This window comes from Oncorhynchus clarkii, chromosome 1 (assembly GCF_045791955.1).
Source record: "Oncorhynchus clarkii lewisi isolate Uvic-CL-2024 chromosome 1, UVic_Ocla_1.0, whole genome shotgun sequence".
NCBI lineage: Eukaryota > Metazoa > Chordata > Actinopteri > Salmoniformes > Salmonidae > Oncorhynchus > Oncorhynchus clarkii.
The window spans coordinates 16,676,260-16,693,558 of record NC_092147.1 but is presented as its reverse complement, the minus strand read 5'-3'; the positions used below and the strand labels follow the sequence as shown (position 1 = coordinate 16,693,558).

Sequence of the window (17,299 nt, the reverse complement as noted above, 5' to 3'; positions counted from 1 at the left end):
AATCACTGAAGTTGGAGACTGATATCTCCCTCACTATTTTTAAGCATCAGCTGTCAGAGCAGCTTACCGATCGCTGCAACTGTACACAGCCCATCTGTAAATAGCCCATCCAACCAACTACCTACCTCATCCCATATTTGTCTTTGTTTTTTCTGCTCTTTTGCACACCAGTACTTCTACTTGCACATCTTCATCTGCACATCTCTCACCACAGTGTTAATTACTCAATTGTAATTACTTCACCACAATGGCCTATTTATTGCCTTACCTCCTTACTTCATTTGCACACACTGGATACAGATTTTTCTATTGTATTATTGACTGTACATTTGTTTATCCCATGTGTAACTCTATGTTGTTGTTTTTGGCCCACTGCTTTGCTTTATCTTGGCCAGTTCGCAGTTGTAAATGAGAACTTGTTCTCAACTGGCCTACCTGCTTAAATTAAAATGTAAAAAAAAAAAAAGATAGTTATAGCCTGGTTAACACCTTCTATATCCTGTGCATGTGACAAATAAACCTGTCTTTTATTTGATATAGTGTGTATTTACCAGAGACAGTAATGTGAAGAACAACATGACCTGCACCAAAGTCAAATTAGGTCATAAACGTTAGGCCAAGGAGACCAAGTTCTAAAATTCTCCGGTAGAATGCCCAACTTTTATTTCGTCACACATTTACAACCATAAGCTATTTTCTGAAATTAGCTCGCCATTAACTTGCAAATAAGGATCTTGTTGTGAGTTTATTTTCCTGTAATAATGAATACAAATTAGCTAAAGTTAAGACATTGTCAGCTATATGATATGGTAATTATTTGAACTGGTTAGCCAGCTAACTTAAAACCTCTTGGTGTTAGGGGGCAGTATTTTCATTTTTGGAAAAAAAACGTTCCCGTTTTAAACGGGATATTTTGTCAGGATAAGATGCTAGAATATGCATATAATTGACAGCTTTGGATAGAAAACACTCTAACGTTTCCAAAACTGTAAAGATATTGACTGTGAGTATAACAGAACTGATGTTGCAGGTGAAAGCCTGAGAAAAATCCAATCCGGAAGTGCCCCAGGTTTTGAAAGCGCTGCATTCCAATGACTCCCTATTCAGCTGTGAATGTACCTCAACGAGCTTACGCTTTCTACGTATTCCCCAAGGTGTCTACAGCATTGTGACGTAGATTTACGCATTTCTGTTGAAGAATAGCCGTAGGCAGCCACATTGCGTAAGTGGTCACATGGTGGCTCCGAGAGAGAATCTCGTGTAAAATACAGAGGTAGCCATTACTCCAATCGGTCAAAGTGAAAAACGAATTGTCCCGACGAATAGATATTAGAAAAACACCTTGAGGATGGATTCTAAACAACGTTTGCCATGTTTCTGTCGATATTATGGACATAATTTGGAATATTTTTCAGCGTTGTGGTGACCGCAATTTCCGGGCGATTTCTCAGCCAAACATGAAGAACAAACGGAGCTATTTCGCCTACAAAAATTATCTTTTGGGAAAAAATGAACTTTGGCTGTCTACCTGGGAGTCTCGTGAGTGAAAACATCCGAAGTTCATCAAAGGTAAACGATTTAATTTGATTGCTTTTCTGATTTCCGTGACAAGTTTGCCTGCTGCTAGCAAGGCATAATGCTATGCTAGGCTATGATAAACTTACACAAATGCTTGTCTAGCGTTGGCTGTAAAGCATATTTTGAAAATATGAGATGACAGGGTGATTAACAAAAGGCTAAGCTGTGTTCCAATATATTTCACTTGTGATTTTCATGAATAGGAATATTTTCTAGGAAGATTTATGTCCGTTGCGTTATGCTAATTAGTGTCAGATGATGATAACGGTCCCATTCACGGGCTGGGCGTCACTACAGGTTAAGCTAACTTAACTTAACTTTAGCTAGCCAGCTAACAAGCTAGAAACGAACCAAAACATTCTTTAGAAAGTTGCTTTTAGTTGCCTGGTTTGCTAGATTGACATATACTAAATTAATTTTTAAACAGATGGGTTTATTGGTGTTAAAATATACCAGTTATGCTATTTTGGACCACCAGGCTGCTGATGTCATGCAGCCTGTCATTTTTGTGTTTATACTTTTTCATAAGAACAACGACAGGTTTGATGTCGAACAACAATAGAATGTTCATGATGTCACTGCGACAACTGTCTACAGATATGTCAATAGACGTAGTATAAACCAGTATTGAAATCTTTGGTTGTTTAGCACATGGCCTCAAGTGAATCCATAAAGAGACTGGTGGGGCTAATGCTTAAGAGGGTGTGACGATGCTGAATGAGTGTAGACAAAGAAGAGCTTTCCAGTAGGTGTACCAAAACATTCAAGGAAAATTTTCTCAAAAGTGGGGTTACAAATTTATCAACTTTCAAAGCAGAATTACTTTCCCATTGTTCCTCAACTGTTGTGTTCGATATATACTTTCTAGCTCTGAGTCTTTGCTTTTATCCAATGTAAAAAACACAATTTCTAATTTTGCTACAGAAGACCGAATTGAGCCAGTCGGTCACATATGTTCTCACATGGCTTACAAGACAGCCTCCTGGGCAAATTAAAAGTAGAGAGAATCCATTTAGCAATATTTCTGAATTCACCCCTTGTTGAAAAGCAATTTCCTACATTGGTCTGGGGTGGGGTTTTTAAAGCCTTCATAGCTAAAGTAGTATGTTATTTCTCTCACCGACCCAGAATGACAACTCTCGTAGAAAAGCTAACATACACAACAACACATATACAGAGTTCAGAGTTGTGGGTCACATTTCCTTAGACAACTAGACTAAGAAAGAGAGATTGACACAGGGTCAGAGCACCCTAATACACAAACACACAGATTCTGTTTCCCTATAGCCTCTGGCACATTCCACCACACTTCCCTCTCACAACTTGCTAGCATGGACCAGGCTGGGACATGTAGACCTACATGGTAGTTGTGATAACATAGAAGGATAAATTAAAAAACATCTCCAAATACATGGATTTTCTGTAATCTCTCGTTGTAATTCAAGGAGAAGCTATGCACAAAATGTTGACACTGTGACAGCAAAGCCCAGCGTAGCCTACATTAATATTCCACAAAGCAAGACATTGGATTAAAATAAAACACAAAAACTGATTGCAGAGGCTAGTCTCTACAGCCCCTTCCCTTCATCTCACCAAGCCAAGCTTATCACAAGAGAATGCCATCCACTGACACTGGCCATTAGCCTGAGACTTCAAGTGGAGATTGGTCTGGGGGACTCTGGTTAGCTTCAGACATGCCTGTTGTCACCGCTTTTATTTGACATCTAGCAAAAACATTTTCCTGGCTAGGGAACACTCTGGGCCTTAGTTATAGCCTATAACTTTAATAGGGCCAGGATTTCAATTCCCAGTCTGGTATAACTCCAAGGCCTTCTTCACAACATCCAGTCAAATTAGTCAAGGTGCTGCGCAGATTAACCAATCTCTAAATCATCTCAACTTCCAAACAACTAATTTATTTTATTTAGCCAGGATAGTCCACTCAGTAACAATTGCCACTGTTGCACATATCATCATGTTGGAAGGATTAGGTTATCTACACAGCCACAAACTCATAACCAACCTTGTGAAAAAGCCAGGGGTAACGAGGCAGGATCGACAACACTTAGATAAACACAAAGAAACCCTTAGTCAGGTATTAGCAACCACCAAAATTCCAGATCAGAAGAGACTCAGATCAGAAGAGTGTAACATAGACACGTAGCCTCCATCCCACCCACTCCCTCTCCTCAGATTAGAGGAGTGTAAAATAGACATGTAGCCGAGCCTTTATGCCACCCACTCCTTCCCTCACTCCTCCTTACTTAGTGTCACCAGCTCCCACTCAGCACAAACAGGCCCGTTCAAGATGTTTTTCCAGGTCCTGATGACAGGCACCAAATTACAACACACACACACAGTCAGGGGAGAAGCCACATCCCTCTGCCTAGTGGTTAGAGCGTTGGGTCAGTAACTGAAAGGTTGCTGGATCAAATCCCCGAGCTGTAAAGGTAAAAGTCTGTCGTTCTGCCCCTGAGCAAGGCAGTTAACCCACTGTTCCCCGGGCACCGAGGACGGATGTCGATTAATGCAGCCCCCCAGGGTTAAATGTGGAAGACACATTTCAGTTGAAGGCATTCAGTTGTACAACTGACTAGGTATCCCCCTTTGTTTCATCAACAGCAGTGAGCCACAGCCACAGCCATGTCACACACACATACACCCGCATGATGTGACCGCACACACAGACACATGCAAGCGCAACTGCCTGTTACACAATGTTCTATGTTGTTGTTGCAATCTTGTAGATCATGTCATATGATCCCATAAATGACAAAAACAAATGCCTATGGCTGTAAGTCAATATAAAACTAATAGAAGGTTTAACTTTGTAAAGCCGTCATTGGATTCGGACACACTGGAATACTCTACAAGTTGAAGCCAAGCTACTATAAACTAAGCAATTGCACATATTTCCAATAGCTGTTGATGGTTTCTATAAAGATTTGTTATCCTGTTTAACATAACGACTCTCTACCATTACCGTCATCACTGAGGTGGCTGTTTCCCCGGCATTCACCATAATTCTAACACTGAAGAATACTTTTTCAGCGCTGCTTTTCAACAGGAAGTGTTCTGGCCGAGGGCTACTGGCTACATGGCAGGAGCCATGTTTTGGAAAAGTGACCTCATCCCGGCCACCACCTCCCTTTTCCCTCAAAGGAGAGGGTCAACAGCAAACCCGGCTGACAATAGAGAAAGCAAGGCTTCTAGCTCCACAGATAGACGATAGTCACTCCAGCTCAGCCCACACTTATTAACCCAGATTCGGGTCTTATTGGGCAAGGCTATTCCTTCATCCTTCCAGCCCACCCCACCACAACTACAGGCTCATCTTTACCATCAGACTACTGAACATAACAAAAGCCCCATTCAGAAGAGACACACACTCATAGGGTAGTGCCTCACTCTAATCCTTGTTTGAGTCAGTGTGGCTCAGCTCAGTACAGCTCAGCTGCTGGGATAAATCTGCAGTTTCCTGAAGGGAAGCAGGTCTGAGAACAGCACCCGGCCCACAGGGGAAACCTCCTATTGTCTCGCAGTAGGAACTCAGGGCCGCTCCAATCCTGACAGGAAACCCATCGCTAAGGCCAAAAAGCTGCTTCCTGTGACACCAGAAGAAAAATCCAGGGAGAAGACAAGCAAAAACGAGGAGCTGAACAAACACACTACTTGTGTATTGCCATACAGGATTAACCCCTGTTTTACCAAAAAGGCTCACTTTTCTGTTTCCATCTACATGGGCCGGTACCCGTGTCTCACTGAGCCAAAGCCAGGCTACTGTTACTTTTCAGCTGTAATTTACATAACAATGTCTAACTGTGAACTTTAACACCTTCTCACAAAGCAACTATTTTGGTTATGAAGAGGTTGTTGATTCTGCTCTTCACAAGTTCTCACTGTCAGCCCTAGCTTTGGAAACACAATTTCCCTAGTATAAACAAAGGGGATGTACACTAGTGTAACACTGCTTTTACTGTCGAAAAGCAGCCTAAGTTTCTGCAAAACAAGAACACACAGGCGTGCACACAGGAATGCAAACTAGAGGTCGACCGATTATGATTTTTCAATACCGATACCTATTATTGGAGGACCAAAAAAGCAGATACCGATCAATCGGCCAATTTTTTTTAATTTTTTTATTTGTAATAATGACAATTACAACAATACTGAATAAACACTTATTTTAACTTAATATAATACATCAATAAAATCAATTTAGCCTCAAGTAAATAATGAAACATGTTCAATTTGGTTTAAATAATGCAAAAACAAAGTGTTGGAGAAGAAAGTAAAAGTGCAATATGTGCTATGTAAGAAAGCTAACGTTTCAGTTCCTTGCTCAGAACATGAGAACATATGAAAGCTGGTGGTTCCTTTTAACATGAGTCTTCAATATTCCAAGGTAAGACGTTTTAGGTTGTAGTTATTATAGGAATTATAGGACTATTTCACTCTATACCATTTGTATTTCATATACCTTTGACAATTTGATGTTCTTATAGGCACTTTAGTATTGCCAGTGTAACAGTATAGCTTCCGTCCCTGGGCTCAAACCAGCAACACAACGACAACAGCCACCATCGAAGCAGCGTTACCCATGCAGAGCAAGGCTCAGAGCGAGTGACGTTTGAAACACTATTAGCGCCGGCTAACTAGCTAGCCATTTCACTTTGGTTACACCAGCCTAATCTCGGAAGTTGATAGGCTTGAAGTCATTAACAGCGCAATGCTTGACGCACAACGAAGAGCTGCTGGCAAAACGCACAAAAGTGCTGTTTGAATGAATGTTTACGCGCCTGCTTCTGCTTACCACCGCTCAGTCAGATACTTAGATACTTGTATGCTCAGTCAGATTATATGCAACGCAGGACACGCTAGATAATATCTAGTAATATCATCAACCATGTGTAGTTAACTAGTGGTTATGATTGATTGTTTTTTATAACATAAGTTTAATGCTAGCTAGCAGCTTACCTTGGCTTACTGCATTCGCATAACAGGCACTCCTTGTGGAGTGCAACGAGAGAGAGGCAGGTCGTTATTGCGTTGGACTAGTTAACTGTAAGGTTGCAAAATTGGATCCCCCGAGCTGACAAGGTGAAAATCTGTCATTCTGCCCCTGAACAAAGCAGTTAACCCACCGTTCTTCGGCCGTCATTGAAAATAAGTGTGTGATAAATGTGTTCTTAACCGACTTGCCTAGTTAATTAAAGGTATAAAAAAAATAAAAAATAACAATTGGCAAATCGGCGCCCAAAAGTACCGATTTCTGATTGTTATGAAAACTTGAAATCGGCCCTAATTAATTCCGATTAATCGGTCGACCTCTAACGCAAATCCACTACAGCTCCTGGTCTTTTCCTGGCGTCCAAGCATCCCATCACGACACATAATGCAGAAATTAGACATGCAAATGTGTACACAGCATGAAGTGCCTGGGAAGTTCACAGAAATAACCCCCTGCCACCAGATGTTTCCCCAGGTATTTAGGGCCACATCCGTATCCGTAATTCTGTCTCGTAAATCATGCGTTGATGTCAATGAGGGATTTCGAGATACACATTGCAGTCCAAAGTTTTGCCCTTACAGCCTTAAATACGCTTCTAGACTAAAACCTAATCTTTTAACTATCAACTTGGGTATCAAACATCACATGCATCCCCCCCTCCCCCACACACATTCAAGCCCCACAATGAAGCATTATGCCACTTCGGTGGTGAGGCTGTTTGCAAAAGTTTTCTGAGGTCTCCTTGTTCCTTGTTCAATCTCCCATTCCCGTTCCCCCTCACTCTCCCTCCCCAAAGGGTTCAAAATGTCACAAAGTGAATTCAATCAGGCATTGGGGAAGTCCGTGGCTTTGAATGGTGTTAGGAAGGCCAAGTACAAAACCCAGTCTAACAGGACCTTGTCTTCCCACCCAGACACCATGTTGGCTCCAAGCACCACACTCAAAGTGGAGCTATTTGCATGCAGATTTTACAATGGTCTCAATGTCCTGCCCAAGCTCTTTCTAAAATGGTCTGAAGGTCTAGCTCCTCAGCAAGGGTCCTCATATAGGCCTTAGTGGAAAACAGAAATGGTAAGACATTCTGACATGTACTGTCTTTAATGTCCCTGGGGAGAAAGTGGATCAAATTAAAATAAATGAGTGCCATGGTTCTGCAACATCTTACTGTTCAACTTCAACCCAAGTTACTGTACTGAGATTGAATTAACTACTTAACATTTTCAAATGGTTTATTTTCAAACTGTTATATTGTCAACTAAGAAAACTGAGAAAATGACTTGACCGGACTTGGAATGGTCCAATAAATGATGCAATAAAAACATAGCCTAATGTCTAGGTCTCTGGAAACATGATCTTATTGACCCATTTGGCAAGCCTAGGGGCTGCATGCAGCATAGAGACTGAACCATTTGAGACTGAACCATTTGCCTTCTTCACAACAGTAGCAAATGAAGCCTCCAGATGTTTTATTTTCATACCTCCAGTAAAAAGACCAGATGTCAGCTAGCCGCAGTTGTCTAAAACCACACTCCAAAACCTGTTTATTACTCAGTTATTTCCTTTACTGGTGCAAATTACACTTATTCACCAACATCTTTACTTCAAGTTTATAGAGGAGGATAGGGACAGCTGATTTGTGGGAAAACCTTCTCCAGATCCAAGACTTAACAAAAACGACAATGCGTAAGCTCTGCTCACCTCAAAGTAAAGCTGAGAATCATACTGTATATTTAACTAGGCAAGTTGATTAAAAACAAATTGTTATTTTACAATGACAGCCTACCCCTCCCCTAACCCAGACGACACTGGGCCAATTGGGACTCCCGATCACAGGTTGTGATACAGCCCAGGATCGAACCAGGGTCTGTAGTGACACCTCTAGAACTGAGGTGCAGTGCCTTAGACCGCTGCGCCACTCAGGAGCTTTAAAATATATCCAGGCACAATCCCAAATTATCCCTGTAAGTGTTTAAAAAAGTGGCCTTGGGGAAATTGTTAGAAGCAGCTGATTGCACTTTAAGCGGGAATAAACAGCATCTCAAGGTACTAGATTCAATTAGTAAATAGGCTCTCTCCCCCAGACCTTGTTAGAGTTTACATGGGTATTTTTAGCTAATTTATTCTCACACACTGTATATCATGTAGTAGGGACTCAATCTAATATCCAAGATAGATTCAATTTAATAATGTTTCAATGCAATGAAAGCCCATTAAGCAGTATGCTCGAGAGGTCGACCGATTAATAGGAATGATTAATTAGGGCCGGTATTTTTGGACACCGATTTGGCCGATGTTTTTTTACACCTTTATTTAACTAGGCAAGTCAGTCAAGAACACATTCTTATGTTCAATGATGGCCTAGGAACAGTGGGTTAACTGCCTTGTTCAGGGGAAGAATGACAGATTTTTACCTTGTCAGCTCCGGGATTCAATCTTGCAACCTTACAGTTAACTAGTCCAACGCTCTAACCACCTGCCTCTCATTGCACTCCACGAGGAGCCTGCCTATTAAGCAAATGCAGTAAGAAGCCAAGGTAAGTTGCTAGCTATCATTAAACGTATCATAAAAAACAATCAATCAATCATAATCACTAGTTAACTAGCCTAGTGGTTAGAGCGTTGGACTAGTAACCGGAAGGTTGCAAGTTCAAACCGCCGAACTGACAAGGTACAAATCTGTCGTTCTGCCCCTGAACAGGCAGTTAACCCACTGTTCCTAGGCCGTCATTGAAAATAAGAATTTGTTCTTAACTGACTTGTTTAGTTAAATAAAAATAAAATTAAAAAACACATGGTTGATTATATTACTAGTTTATCTAGCGTGTCCTGGGTTGCATATAATTGATGCAACACAGGGGGATGATTTAACAAAAGCGCATTTGCGAAAAAAGCACAATTGTTGCACGGCTGTACCTAACCATAAACACCCATGCCTTTCTTAAAATCAATACACAGAAGTATATATTTTTAAACCTGCATATTTAGCTAAAAGAAATCCAGGTTAGCAGGCAATATTAACCAGGTGAAATTGTGTCACTTCTCTTGCGTTCATTGCATGCAGAGTCAGGGTAAATGCAACAGTTTGGGCAGCCTGGCTCATTGCGAACTCATTTGCCCGGATTTTACGTAATTATAACAATGAAGGTTGTGCAATGTAACAGCAATATTTAGACTTATGGATGCCACCCGTTAGATAAAATACTGAACAGTTCCGTATTTCACTGAAATAATAAACATTTTGTTTTCGAAATGATAGTTTCCAGATTCTACCATATTAATGACCTATAAATACTATAACTACAACCTAAAACCTCTTACCTTGGAATATTGAAGATTCATGTTAAAAGGAACCACCAGCTTTCATATGTTCTCATGTTCTGAGCAAGGAACTTAAAAGGTAGCTTTTTTACATCGCACATATTGCACTTTTACTTTCTTCTCCAACACTTTGTTTTTGCATTATTTAAACCAAATTGAACATGTTTCATTATTTATTTGAGGCTAAATAGATTTTTATTGATGTATTATATTAAGTTAAAATAAGTGTTCATTCAGTATTGTTGTAATTGTCATTATTACAAATATATATTTTTTAAATCAGCCGATTAATCGGTATCAGCTTTTTTGGTCCTCCAATAATCGGTATCAGTATCGGCGTTGAAAAATCATACTCGGTCGACCTCTAGTATGCTCCTACTCATATCAATAAAATCTTCTCTCTAGGACAACCAGTCATTTTTTAGGATGGTGTGTCAATCTCCAAGTTGGCCAAATAAGGCCGCATTTATTGTAGCTGGAGATTTTAACAAAGCAAATTTGAGGAAAACGCTACCGAAGTTCTATCAACACATTGACTGTAGTACTCGCCCTGGGAAAACACTCGGCCACTGCTATTCTCTCTTCCGGGATGCCTACAAGGACCTCCCCCGCCCTCCCTTCGGCAAATCAGATCACGAATCTATTTTGCACCTCCCTTCCTATAGGCAGAAACTCAAACAGGAAGTACCCATGCTAAGGTCTATTCAACGCTGGTTTGAATAATCGTAATCCATTCGTCAAGATTGTTTTGATCACGCAGACTGGGATATGTACCGGGTAGCCTCGGAGAATAACTTTGATGTATACACGGACACGGTGACTGAGTTCATCAGGAAGTGTATAGGGGATGTTGATCTTGTTCCCACTGTGACTAATAAAACATATCTAAATCAGAAACCGTGGACAGATGGCAGCATTTGCGCTAAACTGAAAGCGCTGACCACCGCATTTAACCATGGCAAGGTGACTGGGAATATGGTTGAATACAAACAGTGTAGTTATTCCTTCTGTAAGGCAATCAAACAGTACAGTCAGTACAGAGACAAAATGGAGTCGCAATTCAACGGCTCAGACAGAAGATGTCCAGTTGTCGGAAGTTTACATACACTTAGGTTAATTATGTGGATATATTAAAGCAACATCTCAAGACATCAGGCAGGAAGTTAAAGCTTAGTCGCAAATGGGTCTTCCAAAATGGACAATGACCCCAAGCATACTTCCAAAGTCGTGCAAAATTGCTTAAGGACAACAAAGACATGGTATTGGAATGGCCATCACAAAGCCCTGACGTCAATCCTATAGAAAATGTGTGAGCAGAACTGAAAAAGCATGTATGAGCAAAGAGGCCTACAAACCTGACTCAGTTACACCAGCTCTGTCAGGAGGAATGTGCCCAAATTCACCCAACTTATTGTGGGAAGCTTGTGGAAGGCTAACCGAAACGTTTGACCCAAGTTAAACAATTTAAAGGCAATGCTACCAAATACTAATTGAGTGTACAGTGGGGCAAAAAAGTATTTAGTCATCCACCAATTGTGCAAGTTCTCCCACTTATAAAGATGAGAGAGGCCTGTAATTTTCATCATAGGTACACTTCAACTATGACAGACAAAATGAGAAAAAAAATCCAGAAAATCACATTGTAGGATTTTTAATGTATGTACACTTCTGACCCACTGGGAATGTGATGAAAGAAATAAAAGCTGAAATAAATAATTCTGTATACTATTATTCTGACATTTCACATCCTTAAAATAAAGTGGTGATCCGAACTGACCTAAAACAGGGAATTTTTAATAGGATTAAATTTCAGGAATTGTGAAATACTGAGTTTAAATGTATTTGGCTAAGGTGTATGTAAACTTCTGACTTCAACTAGCCACTTCGCAGACGACGACGTCTTGCTCCCGGACAAGCTAAACACCCTCTTCGCCAGCTTTGAGGATAACACAGTGCCATCGACACGGCTCCGTAGCACTCACTTCTGTCATCATGAAGTGCTTTGAGAAGCTAGTTAAGGATCATATCACCTCTGCCTTACCTGACACCCTAGACCCACTTCAATTTGCTTACCGCCCCAATAGATCCACAGACGATGCAATCGCCATTGCACTGCACACTGCCCTATCCCATCTGGACAAGAGGAATACCTATGTAAGAATACTGTTCATTTACTATAGTACCCTGCAAGCTCATCATCAAGATCGGGGCCCTGGATCTGAACCCTGCCCTGTGCAACTGGGTCCTGGACTTCCTGATGGGCCACCCCCAGGTTGTGAAGGTAGGAAACAACACATCAACTTCACTGATCCTCAACACAGGGGCCCCACAGGGAAGTGTGCTCAGCCCCCTCCTGTACTCCCTGTTCACCCATGACTGCGTGGCCACACACACCTCCAACTCAATCATCAACTTTACAGACGACACAACCATAGTAGGCCTGATTACTAACAATGATGAGACAGCCCACAGGGAGGAGGTGAGGGGACTGGCAGAGTGTGCCAGGAAAATAACATCACCCTCAACGTCAACAAAACGTAGGAGATGATCGTGAACTTCAGGAAAAAGCAGAGGGAGCACGCCCCTATCCACATTGACGGGACCGCAGTGGAGAAGGCATACACGCCACTGACAGTCTGAAATGGTCTACCCACACAAACAGTGTGGTGAAGACAACGCCACCACCCGCAACCGCAGGGCGTTCCAGAGGGTTGTGCGGTCTGCCCAATGCATCACCGGGGGCACACTGCCTGCCCTCCAGGACACATACAGCACCTGATGTCACAGGAAGAAAAAAATAATAATAAAGGACATCAACCACCCGAGCCACGGCCTGTTCACCCCACTATCATCCAGAAGGCGAGGTCAGTACAGGTGCATCAAAGCTGGGACCAAGAGACTGATAAACAGCTTCTATCTCAAGGCCATCAGACTATTAAATAGCCATCACTAGCCGCCTACCATCGGTTACACAACCCTGCACCTTCTTAATTCCATTATTTTCCTTTGAGATGTGTGTGTATTGTTGTGAATTGTTAGATTTTACTACACTGTTGAAGCTAGGAAAAGAAGCATTTCGCTACACGCGCAAGCAATAACATCTGCTAAATACAGTTGAAGTCGGAAGTTTACATACACTTAGGTTGGAGTCATTAAAACTCATTTTTCAACCACTCCACAAATTTCTTGTTAAAAAACTATAGCAAGTCGGTTAGGAAATCTACTTTGTGCATGACACAAGTAATTTTTCCAACAATTGTTTACAGATAGATTATGTCACTTATTCCCTTCATCACAATTCCAGTGGGTCAGAAGTTTACGTAAATCATTCTCTCTACTATTATTCTGACATTTCACATCCTTAAAATAAAGTGGTGATCCCAATTGACCTAAGACAGGGAATTTTTAATAGGATTAAATGTCAGGAATTGTGAAATACTGAGTTTAAATGTATTTGGCTAACGTGTATGCAAACTTCCGACTTCAACTGTATGTGTTTGTGACCAATAATATTTTATTTGATTTGAATGATAACTCCTCCAATATCAGAAACAGCCAAGTAGAGGCCTTCTTCGCGGAATATTGGAGCCATTTGTATCATCAACAATAAACAATATGGCTGCTGTAGTGAATGATATCACTCTAGCGGTGTGGGGGCTGTGCTTTGGCAAAGTGGGTGGGTTATATCCTGCCTGTTTGGCCCTGTCCGGGGGCATTGCCGGACAGGGCCACAGTGTCTCCCGACCACTCCTGTCTCAGCATCCAGTATTTATGCTGCAATAGTTTGTGTCGGGGGCTAGGGTCAGTCTGTTAAAACTGGAGTATTTCTCCTGTTTCATCCGGTGTCCTGTGTGAATTTAAGTATGCCCTCTCTAATTCTCTCTTTTTTTCCTCTCTCTCTTTCTCTCAGAGGACCTGAGCCCTAGGACCATGCCTCAGGACTACCTGGCCTGATAACTCATTGCTGTCCCCAGTCCACCTGGTCATGCTGCTGCTCCAGTTTCAACTGTTCTACCTGCGGCTATGGAACCCTGACCTGTCACTGGACGCGCTACCTCTTGGCCATGTTCTGTTATAATCTCCACCCTGCATAGCCAGAAGAGGACTGGCCACCCCTCAGAGCCTGGTTCCTCTCTAGGTTTCTTCCTAGGGTTCTGGCCTTTCACCGTTCTTCTACATCTGCATTGTTTGCTGTTTGGGGTTTTAGGCTGGGTTTCTGTACAGCACTTTGTGACATCGGCTGATGTAAAAAGGACTTTATAAATACATTTGATTGATTCATTGATGGAGATGCAATATAAAGACCTCTCTATGGCAGATGGAGCCAACTTAACCATGGGGATGCAGACATAAAATCCACTGAAGGCCTTGATCAAAGGAGATGATTGTACAACTAGTGTTCAGGGAACGGTCAAACCTCAAGTGGCCTTGAATGAATAAGTCAATAATCTAACTCAATCAAACAATGAACAAAACTCTCTGCAGATTGGATATTCAAGGTGAATGAAAGGTAAAGGGAACAGGCAGAGAAGAAAACGAAACATAGTAAATTTACTATGATGGCATCAAGGTTTTGGAATATAGACCTATATATTACAGAATATAATATATATTTTCTTGTTTTGTTAGACGCTGAGAACGTCCTCAGCATCAGACAGTTTCACTGCCCCCACAACACCCGTCACTACATTTATGGTGGTTCTATTTTTGAAGACAGACACTGTAAGTCATACTCAAGTGTACAGTTGCAGGAACCCGACCATATCCCCCCCTGTGAGCTCATCAATGTTGTTGAAAGCTTAACATGTTACCGTCCAACACGCGTAATTGTTGTGATTTGCTACAATGAATCTCAAGACATATATAGCAGAACAAGACATCAGTCACTGCTCCTCGAAGGGGTTGACAACAGGCATGAGCAAGTGCTTTAGCTACTGTCAATCTGAGAAGGGCAATTTCATCTCCTATTAAAGCCTTTAAACCCACTTTTTTGTTTTTTTCCCACATTGCGTTTTGGTTAAACATCTAACTGAATTAATACAAATGTGCCAACTGCCAACTTTTTACCATTAATATTTTCTTGGATAGGAGGATGTTCACATTGTTATGAAGCCGTTTCATATGGATACTTACTTACAACAAGAAAGGTTAAATATGACGTTTTACTACAACTTTGGGGTTGTTCAAATAGATCTCAGGAGGAAATATTGCTTTCAATAACAGTTTGAAAAGCATTGCATTGATGGTGGAAAAATGCGGAGGCAGGGAATTCATGCTTAAACATAAATAATCACACTCTAAAACTTAACATAAAACTGTTTGCCACTTATTTTTTAACTATGGAGGCTACTGTCTAAGGGCACAACAAGTCAATGCAATTATCCTATGTACAATAGAGGCCTCTTGTTTGGACAGATATTTGCTGCTCAAATATGATTAATTCTGTTTTACATCCAACCTTAGCTTAGATCCTTTCTTCCCACATAACCAGTGAAAGGTTTAATTATGTTTATCTGTATATTGTTGTAGAAATGATCTAGCCTGCATCAATGGTTTATTGTCCATTAAAATATAAACAAAGAGATTTAGGAATGTACATCATGAACCAGTATGTTCTTGTAGATGCGCAACATTTTGTGATCTTACAATTAACATCAGAAAGCCAGATGGTTCACAACATGTGAATTCAGGATGAAAGCATATGGAAGTTACAAAACAATGATTTAATGAATTCGAGCTGGCAATAAGACAGTTTATAGCATAGAATCACATGACAGACAACATGGGGATGGTTAGCAGTCAAGTGGATGAATTACAGTCTGGACAAGCCATGTCTGGGGCACAACTCACCCCCCAATAGGAGAATCAATTGTGATCACAACAAGCCAATTCCACGAAGCTGTGATTCATTTAGTAATCCCCATATCACAATGTGATTATGTGTGTTATTATGAAGCAAGACACGACTTTCTTGTCCTCCACAGAGTGAATACAATTGACAGCACCACAGATTGTAGCCCTAATGGGGGATGTGCAGAGGGGGGGGGGGGGCATTTCACTGACAATGGAGTATTTTCATACCATGTCATGTCTTACTGTTTGTTTGATGATGACGACTTTGTTTAGCTACAACTCCAAATATTTTTTGCTTGGGGTAAAAAAAGTTTTTTTGACTTCCTGGGTGTATTATAATCTTAAATGTACTTGTCTAAATCTAATGTCACTAATCAACAGACATCCAGCCTCATGTAACACCTTTATAACGCCATTCTATGCGTTCAGTAGCCTATACATCGATGAAGTACTACTTTAACAGTTATCTTGCATGGGGTGTGTCAATTTCTCTCTCTTCTCAAGACTAAAATCACTCTAAAAATGTTTAATTAATTTGAATTAAATTCAAACAGATGTTCTTGGACTAGCCCAGTTTTGTTCAAATGGGGCTCTTTGTGGACCCGACGATACTGTCTTTATGCACACATAGGATATTAATTGTGGCTTTTCATGTGCTGTCTCTGAACAGTAAACTAAATAAATCCACAAATGTATGAACAATTTATTCGTATATAACGTTACTTGATTGGTTATACACAAATATAACCGTACAGTTGATGTTTTAAACTATGGCAGATGGTTCGCTACAGACTTTTCAGAATACAGTTGGTTACGGAACAAATATATGCCTACGATACGATGGGCTTCGTACGGGTCGGTAACATTCACAACTATCTGAGCACTATTTTCAATGCACTAAATAAGAAGCGCACACAATATGTTATGTAGGTCTACGTAAAAAGGAAAAGCGATAGAAATCAATCAAGGCATGGTCCATACAGTTGATAGAGCGGCAACTTTACCTGTTCCCTTTGCTTTTACGCAAATGTTGAGCCCATTTGATAGGCTATCGTTCGAGGAATATGTAGTGCATGCAATAATGTATCATTGAAATGTGTTTGTCTTACCTTTCAGACTTCCTAAGGCTTTCTTTTAACTTTCACTATAATTTCTCCGAGCATTCTTGGTAATAAAGTTAGGAAGGAAAAACATGCCACCCCTTGCGCTTTCCCACTCTTCAACAGGTTTATGAGTCAATGATAGACAGGCGAATCAACCAATCCGTGCAAGGGGATGTGTGCCCAATTGAAGTAGTAAGGGACAGAAACCGTGGAAAGTATTTTATACCTCAGTGGAAGTGACTGATGTATTATGATGTTATAGCCAGAATATAAATACTTTTTAATATGTTTCGAAAATTAAAACTAACTTTGCATATTTATCACAATATCTAAAAATAAGTTTGTGGCCAAATTCTTGAGTCATGATTGAGCAAAACATTTGTCATGTTGTAGTTGGCCTAGACTAGTGCCATTTGTCAATGGGAAATTTTGTTGC

At 40.8% G+C, this 17,299-nt stretch overlaps 1 protein-coding gene across 3 annotated transcripts in view; it reads right to left on the bottom strand.

Annotated features, from left to right (window-relative positions):
* The window catches only part of LOC139375142 (KN motif and ankyrin repeat domain-containing protein 3-like), a 37,882-nt gene extending 20,844 nt beyond the window's left edge, over positions 1 to 17,038 (bottom strand). Inside the window, exon 1 of one of the 3 annotated variants that reach the window (XM_071116682.1) lies at positions 16,870 to 17,038. The gene's annotated coding sequence lies outside the window, so the exon portion shown is untranslated. Of the gene's footprint in view, positions 1 to 4,561; positions 4,842 to 6,555; positions 6,610 to 16,869 lie in introns of those variants that run through there. The other 2 variants (XM_071116855.1, XM_071116770.1) reach the window with 2 other exon arrangements.
* Between the last annotated feature and the right edge of the window lie 261 nt (positions 17,039 to 17,299).